General features: G+C 37.2%; 1 protein-coding gene and 1 pseudogene across 1 annotated transcript in view; one reads left to right on the plus strand and one right to left on the minus strand.

Annotated features, from left to right (window-relative positions):
- Positions 1–8,386, minus strand: part of LOC150086046 (uncharacterized) — a 195,246-nt gene extending 186,860 nt beyond the window's left edge. The window contains exon 1 of the mRNA XM_090374343.1: positions 8,242–8,386. The gene's annotated coding sequence lies outside the window, so the exon portion shown is untranslated. The remainder of the gene's footprint in view (positions 1–8,241) is intronic.
- Positions 1,713–5,668, plus strand: LOC150086047 (ras-related protein Rab-9A-like; annotated as a pseudogene).
- Positions 8,387–8,982: the final 596 nt, after the last annotated feature.

Below are 8,982 nucleotides of genomic sequence, written 5' to 3' on the forward strand. Positions count from 1 at the left end.
AGCAATCAAATTTAGTCACACGTATTAGGCTAATACATGTGATGATAAAATCGGTAGGTCTCAGGCGAGGTAGCATGGTTTTTTCTCCAGGCAACTCGCTTTTTTTGTCCAGCAAAACAGAAAAATCTCTACCATAGAACGAACGCAATTTACAGAGTACATAATACACCGAACTATATTTGCATTGGGAGGCTAGAAAGCAAATGCTTTTCTTGTGGATTACGGCGTTTTTTCCCAATTTGAATTTCCTTATGCAGCTACACTTTAGCTAATCATAATGCTGAAGTGAAGAAATGTGATAGCAATACAGGTTGTCCCTTTTGAACTTCCCTGATTTTAAATGTCTCATAAAAGAAAACCTAGTGAAATGTTAATAACTTTTATTTGGAAAGAAAAGTCAAACATTTTGAGTCAGCAGACTTGTACATGTGCTCCTTTGGTGCAAAGAAGAATGTTCAAACGATACTCGGTTTCAGACCAGGTTCCCTCCACCATATCTGAACTGATAGCGGCACGGATTGCTTGCACGAATCGTGTACGTAAGGTGGCGATGTTAGACACGTGGTGGAATGAACTATGTCTTCCACATAGCCCCAGAAGAAGAAATCTAAGAGAGTTATGTCAGATGAACGAGGAAGCCATGGTATCGGTCCACCACGCCCAATCCAACGGTCGGGGAACGTATCGTTCAGGGCAGTGCGCAACAATGAGGTGGTGCTCCATCTTTTGGGCTGCCTCAAATGTACTCTTGGATGCAGCGCTGATTTTCAGAATCTCATATTCGAATTTCGGTCAACTTTTCCCTACACGTGAAATGCTGTCTCGTAGGAAAACATAACATTACCCAAGAAATCGTGGTTTTGGTCGATGCGATTAAGAATATCAATAGCGAAGTTTTGTCGCTGTGGCTTGCCACTCGGCTTAAACCATTTGCAATTTGATAGGCGTACAAACGCAGCCGCTCGTGTGCAACCCTGTGCAGAGTTGCACGAGTATGTTCAATTTCCTTGATGTACGTGGGCTACGAACAAAGGCAGCACGTACTTCTTCATCTCATTCTTCTGAGACGCTTTAACGACTTCCTCCATGTTACTTCTGCACGCTACCGGTGTTCACAAATATCCTGTACCATCTCAGTATGGACTTTGGGTGAGGTGCATCTTTGTTGAACAAAAGTCTAAATTGTCTTTGAACCGTGACAACGCCTTTGCTCTCTGCAAATTACACCACTGCCTGCACTTTCTCTTGCACTGATGCCATTTTTACCCAAACGGCAACTGCGTGTTTCAAAACATCAACAATGAAACTCGAACATAATGCTCCCCCCCCCTACTGGTTCCAACTACTTTGCCAATATGTACAAGGCGCAAGGCGAGAGTGAGTCAATTGTAGTCATATGAGAGATACCATTTGTAATGTTTATTGAAAGTAAATGTAGTATGAAACTACCGGCTTGAGATTTGCCATAGCTCTCTCTCTCTCTCTTATTATAATGTAATGATTATTAATAAAACTATGCAAAGTGGATTTTTCTATGAAGATGGTGTAGAGCAGGATTGTCTGATCTTTTTGCAAAGGGAGCCATATTGAAAGCTTTTTCTCAACCTTTAGGGAAGTGAACAAAGTTTAGAAAGGCTCTTGGAGAACTGCTGCTGCATAAAGCCAGCCCTGAAAATCATTATCCAAATCAGGATGATTGCATTCTGAATGCAATGACCACTGTGAAAGATACTAAGTATAATAACTGCGGCATTCATAAATCGCCACTTCTGAAATTTGTTCTTCTTGGAGATGGAGGAGTTGGTAAAAGTTGCCTCATGAATCGCTTTGTAAATGGTCAGTTTACTGATTCTTATCATACTATTGGTGTTGAATTTTTGAATAAGGATATTTCTGTGAATGGTGAAGTGTATACATTACAGATCCAGGATACTGCTGGACAGGAATGGTATCGCTGTTTGCGAACTCCATTTTATAGAGGTTCAGACATCTCTATGTTGACTTATAGTATCGATGATAGGAAAAGTTTTCAGAATTTGGTAATGTGGAGAAAGGAATTTTTACTATGCTGATATAAGAGACCCATCTTCATTTCCTTTTATTATTGTTGGCAATAAGGTCGATGTAGATAATCTCAGAGATGTTAGCACACAAGATGCACAAGAAGGGTGTAGACAGAATGGTAATTTATCTTTTGTTGAAACAAGTGCTAAGGATGCAACAAATGTAGAACAAGCCTTTTACATGGCAGCAAATGGAAGAAAGAATGGAAAACCTTGTGTTCAGGAAACTGTAAATTTAAAGAAACAATCAAAAAACATCATGTTGTGGGTAAAAGGTAAAGCGCAGCCATTATCAACCCACTGCAGGATGGAAGCCTCCTCAATAATTCATGCTGAGGGAAATGGATGGAAGCCTCCTCAATAATTCATGCTGAGGGAAATGGACCATAATCTGCCACGCTGGTCCATTGCGGGTTGGCAGATCGACCGTATTCAGCAGCTTGAACCCCGGTCTACTCAGAGCGTGTGCTACTGCACTCCCGCTCCTGACCACTCGGCTACTAGCTGCTAATGTTCTAATACCCACATATAAAGTTTACTAGTTTCAAGAACTTATTATTAATGATTCTGAATTACTTTCTGTAACTAATTATGCATTCCAGAAGCTTTTCCATTTAAAACATGAAAAACTGCTGGTATCATAAAAATGCTTAAAATTTGAAGGTGTAGTATGTGTAATGAGATATAAAAGCACGTATGCTATAAAAGTGCTATAACTCTACAAACACTTGGTTAATGAATTGTATGTTAATTTATTATATTATGTAATTATTAACCAGATCAGATTTATCAACATAACATTGTATGTATAAAGTTCTGTTTAAATTTTTATAAATAAAAAGCCCATTGGATTTGGTTCCCATATTAAAAAAAAAAAAAAAAAAAAAAATTTACTTTTTTTCGCTGATTGCAATAAAGATATTATATACAACACATGAGTTTTAATAAACTTTTAAAATCAGGGACGTTCAAAAGGGACACTCTGTATAAAACTAAAACACGTGATGACAGCGTAATTTCTTAAACAAAAGAACGATGTTAAAACTGGAAACAAGGTGATAATCACTTTTATCACTGTTAAAAAAAAAAGAGAAAAAAAAAGAGAGAAAAAAAAAAAGAGAGAGAAAAAAAAAGAGAGAGAAAAAAAAAGAGAGAGAAAAAAAAAGAGAGGAAAAAAAAAACAGAGAGAAAAAAAAAAAAAAAGACCCACAAGCTTTGAAAGACGGATGGTTGGCTGTTGTTGTGGGGTTTTATAATATCTATAAATTGCGCGTGTTCTGTAGTCGATTTGCCTGTTTGCTGGACGAAAAACTAGAGTTTCCGGGAGAAAAAAAGTCATGCTACCCACACCTAAGCTCGAATAACTCAGCCACGCTGTGAAAAAAAAAACAAAAAAAAAAACATAAGAATTCTTAGTGTCATCGACGGAATTCGAATTCAGGGCTATTCCAGCATGTGTGGGGAAGAGGGTGATTAGCCAACTGTGCTACCCAAGAGGACTTGAAAAACAGAGATGCGGTTAATATGAGGGAAAGATAAAAGGACAAAACGGAGGATAAGTCCTACGCCCATGATGGCAATTGCATTTTTGTTGAATGATTGTTCATAAAGCAAACATTGCAAAGTGATCATGACTATACAATAAGCGAAAAAAATTACATTTGAAATATGGTCTTGCTCACTCGAAAGAGAAAATTGAGGCAAGATTGAAGTTCTATGCAGTCAGAAAACGAATCGCTGACTTTATAAGATCAAGTTAACCGCAAAGGTTCTGGAATGCTTATTTTTAAGAACTTCGCAGGAAGTCGTAATCAACAATGATCGATCACTTCAGCATTCTTAAAAAAATTGAACTTAAAAAGTGAGCTTATTACATTCGTTGTTGTGGGGTTTTAAGGGCATTAGCAACTAAAGCCACATTGCGCTGTACATAATATGGCTGTAAATTTTCTGTATTTTGGTCGATTTGTCTGTTTGCTGGACCAAAAACCTAACTTTCCGGGGGGGGGGGGAGAACCATGCTACCTTCGCCTGAGACCAACTAAAACAGCCACATTTTGAAAAATATCCATAAAAATTCCTCACATCATCGACGGGATTAGAACTCAGATCTTCTCCAGGTGATTATACCAACCGTGCTAACGACAAGGGCATTTTGCTTTGCTAAAAAGTGAACTCTACTTTTATACAATTGCTTTCGCGAACCCCTAAATCCTGTATGAAGCACAAAAGAATTACGGTTTCTGCTTTGAACATTAATATACTAGAGGACAAGACTCGATATAAACATAATTTGCAAATTGCATTATTCGCTTCAGGCTTCACTGGAAGAAAACAATAATTTGTTTTTTTTAAATGTTTTATTATTATTTTTTTTTTTAACACCACAATAAGGTACTTTTACTTCTTTGAAGATGTACCTTATTATCGCTATCACATAATAGATTTATAAATATTAATGATATGAGTTCGCAGAAGGAAAAAAAAAATGTACAGGTCATGAAGGAATGCTAATTTCAGTGACAAAACTTATACTGATTTCAGTTATTGCTTTTACGGAAACTGCAGAGATTTCCGTATTGTGTTATGTCTATGGTTGCTAACCCTGACGGTAGGAAACAGCCAATGGGTACAGAACAAAATTTTGAATTGCCCAAATAACTCTCGTCGAATTATGTGAACTGTTTTCATCGGATGAAGCCGAACAAATTCTTGGGCTTTAAAAGGTTAACAACGTATATTTGTGCAATGTATTATACAGGTAATAGCCCTCATGGGTAGCACAGCTGGTAGAATCGCCCTCCCCACACCGGGCGGAAAAGACCTGAGTTCGAGTCCCGTCAATAACGGGAGGAGTTTTTATGGACCTCTTTCAAAACGTGGCTGACTCAGTCGATCTCAAGGGAGGGTATCATGAGTCCCGCCCCGGAAAACTCGAATTTTTCGTCCAGCGAGCAGAAGATCGACCACAGAATCTGGTGAGTAAGGGCTTGGCACACCCAGTGTCCTGAGCTGGATATCATCATTCTTCTCTTTCCTGGTGATTCCCTTCTAATCCTCTCTTTCAGGGTAACTTGGAAATTTTTTTTGGCTGGTGCAGCATAAGCCTCAGGCTTCCTTGCACTATGTGGCTAATAAAAATAGTAACAAAACACACACAATTTACAGAGAGTATATACAGAACATATGGCCTTAGTCGCTGATGCTAAAACCATATTACTGGGCAGGCTTTCCAGGTGATCGCCTACCTGGTGACAAAACGGCAAGAAACAACACACAAACATAATATTACACACATTTCTGGCCTTTTACAGTACTCTGTAATCATCACAGTGTACAAAGGCGGAGTTCAACTTTCGTTCAGGTGCTACATAAGATACTATACATGTCTACATTACCACAACAGCGTACACATGTAATAAATTGCAAATAGATTAGCACTGAGTGATGTCTTTCTAATCTTAAGAACGTGCCTTTAATTCAAGGTTAGGATTTCATACTGGACTTTAAAATATTATACGACTTTTTTTGTACTTTAGAGGTCGACTTATGTTAGAATATACGGTACTTTTTCAAGCTTATCTACTACACAGGAATGTGGATGACCTCTTGACTCCAGATTCATATCAAAGCATGTTGTGAATCGTGTTATAAATTGCAGCAATAAGAGTCTTTCGTTGGCATATGGCCGATCGTTATCCCCAAATACAGGAATGAGTTGTAATCTCTTCGCTTCATTCATTCCTTACATTAGCTAAATATCTGACGGACCATAAGATCTCTTCTAGAAGTTTAATAAAACTTTCCTTATTACAAAAAAAAAAAAAAAAAAAAAATCACAATCTGTTAGGTGGAAACATTTGTCCAAACTTACTTTTAATTTTTTTTCTTTAAAATCGAACGATAAATATGACTAATTTAGATACCAGTCTATTCCTCTTTAATAATAAAGAATTATTCCTTGCCGTTGGGAGCGCATCGGCTATCCAGAACACATGCGCCAGTTCTTATGGTACGCTATTTCATGTGATTTCATCGTATATCATGCACAGGAATATAAGAGCGATATAGTCTAGTCTTTCCAATTTCATTTGAGATTCAATGCAATATACTCGGCACAAAAACTGTTATTTACGATAATGCAAGAACATGCTTTGTAATAAATTATCTCCCCCCCCGCCCAATCCTCCCTCGTTCACGGCAAATCTGCATGTTGTGCAGAATGAAAAACACCAACTACTCTCCTTCCGTCTGAGATCGGCTAACTGCATCCTCAATAGCAATTACTCCATCTTAGTTTTTTTTTTTTCTGTATACAATACAAGGTTAAACAAGGATAATATTTATTTTGGGACGATGCGAAACATTTTAATAAGAGACTGCTGTATATATAAGTCATGCATTAAACATATCTTTGGATCGCGGTAGTTCTTTTATCGTCAATATATATAAAAAAAAGAAAAAGTGCAGAAGGAATTCCCTTCACGAACATCCGTTTGTAAAGCAGAAGTTTATCATGAATCCGTATTCTTTTACTGGGCATTCTTATGATAAAAGGGTTATAAATTATATATTTATATATCATAGTCCCTGGTGACAAATTAACTCAAGGCCCATTCGAAGCCTACCTGAAATACTCAGTAGCTATAAAAATTTTATTGCGACGATCTACTGCTCGGGAAACCTGCAATATGTTCAGACGCTAAATGAGTTATAACTGGTGCATGCGCAACAAAATGACAGATCATGTTCTTAGCAGAAATAAAACATACTGTATAAGGGTCTAGTTACCCATTTGGGTACCTTGATCAAACCATAAACTGTTAGAGCCATTCCTGACATGCCTGTGGCAATGTCAGTGAGCTGAAATACAACAGCTACACTTTATACATCCGGTAACGATTAAATACATTGCAAGTAAGCCTGCATACTGAGTTTCAGCTGAGTTATAATATTACCGATAACAATAGAGAGTCCATCAAAGAGTGCTTTCGATAGTACGTAATCAAGGCAGAAGCTGATTTAGTCCTTATTTTCATAGCAAAAAACTATGAAAATTTTCATTGTTTTTGAAAAATGGATCAGTATAAGGTGGATACGGTACTTTTTCAAGCTTATCTACTACTGTGCCACCCTGATCCACTTAAACGTCCATAATCAGTTCTATATTGCACTATATACGTTTTAGGTGTGCTTATGCATTTTGAAGGAGCACACTCGTATACTAACCATAACAGATAGATCTACTCTTAAAATTATACTGCGCAAAATTTTATAGATAAACTTTTTCCTTCTCTATCCCTGCCACCCCCCCCCTCGCTCAGGGCTCTGGTACAGGCACACTAGAGCTCTGAGTGAAAAGTAAGGTGTCGAAGGGAGGAAATTTGCATAAAAACATTACGTTGCACTAAGATTCACGATGATACGCTAATGGATAACACTTTTGAATACTTGCTTCATACTCTCATTTCATTTCTTACACCAGTTGTGTAATTCTATTAGCGCATTTTCTTCTTTGCGCTTTTAGAAAGTATGGTTATTACACAAGCAAATTGGCTTTAATTATAAATTATAGTTTGTTTTTTTTAAGCCACATTAAACAGTTTCTGAATTCGTAAATATATTTTAATAATTTGTCATTATTTTTTTAATTTCGCAGTGGCGCCAGCTGTCAATTATTGCGCATGATCACTTTTAATTTGTTAAAAGTTAGTGCTATGTGATCATTATTGTGTGTAGAATTACAGTGCAATAAAATTGGAGTGAAAAATTCAATTAAAATAAGAAACCGGTTGGACAGAAGGTTCTACAAATTTCGTAAGTCTTCTAGATTATTCAAAATTTGTGATATTAAATTGATTTATCGCTTTTTCTTAAATTATTCCTTGCTCAATATCTGGAACTTCAAATAAATATTTTTTTTAAAATTGAATTCTGAAAACCTCATTTAGTGTTACTACACAAAGCTTTGCAATTATCGCATAAATGTACTTAAGCAACTAGTATAAGTGAGCTAAGAAAGCTACTTTCTAAAGTACACCTTTCTCGCCGTACCTATTATCTTGTCATGTCACTATTATCTATACAAGTGTCTGCTGTAAAACACCGAGGAAGCCCTCAGACACATTACAAATTTCTCTATAAAACTTTTCAGTGATATAGCTTTATTTTTACTCACCTGTGCTCAAGCCATCTTATCGTTCTTTTCAGCGACATTCGAAAAATTGGACAAATTGGTCCCTTGACGAATCGTTAGCTTTCTTAAATCCAGCAAAGTTCTGTTCACAAACGTGGTTCAGCTCGCGTGCTCGGAGAAACCAGTACTAGGCTGTCGGCAGCCTCGCTTGGTGCGCGTCTGAGACTGGAACCCGTGTGTATGTGTGCCGTGAAAGTCGCGGGTCCTTTGCTCTTCCAGGAATAACTAAGAGATAATAGGTTGTGCAGGAAAGTTTCGGATAAAGGAATACCAAGTTAGTATCGTATTGGGGTATAAAATACTTTCATAACAATAAACTGGTGTGCATTTTAGCTCGCAAGGGGTAGGAAAAGTAGAATTACGAAATTAATGAGTAAACTACTGCTCCAGGCGTAGGCAAACTTTTCAAGCTAGCGGGAAAAATCAAAAGCTAGGTCTTATTGGAGGAGAAAGTCATTCATAAAAGACGAACCTTCTCTGGTGGGATTCGAGACTTGTTGAATCTGAGTAAACACGGCAGACGTTGCAATGCTAAATATATTTTGGAACAAATTGTGTACAAATGCAGGTACTGTACTTACAATGATAAAAGTAATATTGACTGAAATATTTTAAAGGGGTTTACATCAGGATTCACGTACTATTGATGTGGAAGTTCTCCAAGTGAGCATTAAATGTGATTTAATGCTTTAATTTGTTGCTCAGTGAAGCTCAATAATTTTG

Source organism: Mastigoproctus giganteus, chromosome 5 (genome assembly GCF_048544385.1).
Source record: "Mastigoproctus giganteus isolate SK-2022 chromosome 5, ASM4854438v1, whole genome shotgun sequence".
Taxonomy (NCBI): Eukaryota; Metazoa; Arthropoda; class Arachnida; order Uropygi; family Thelyphonidae; genus Mastigoproctus; species Mastigoproctus giganteus.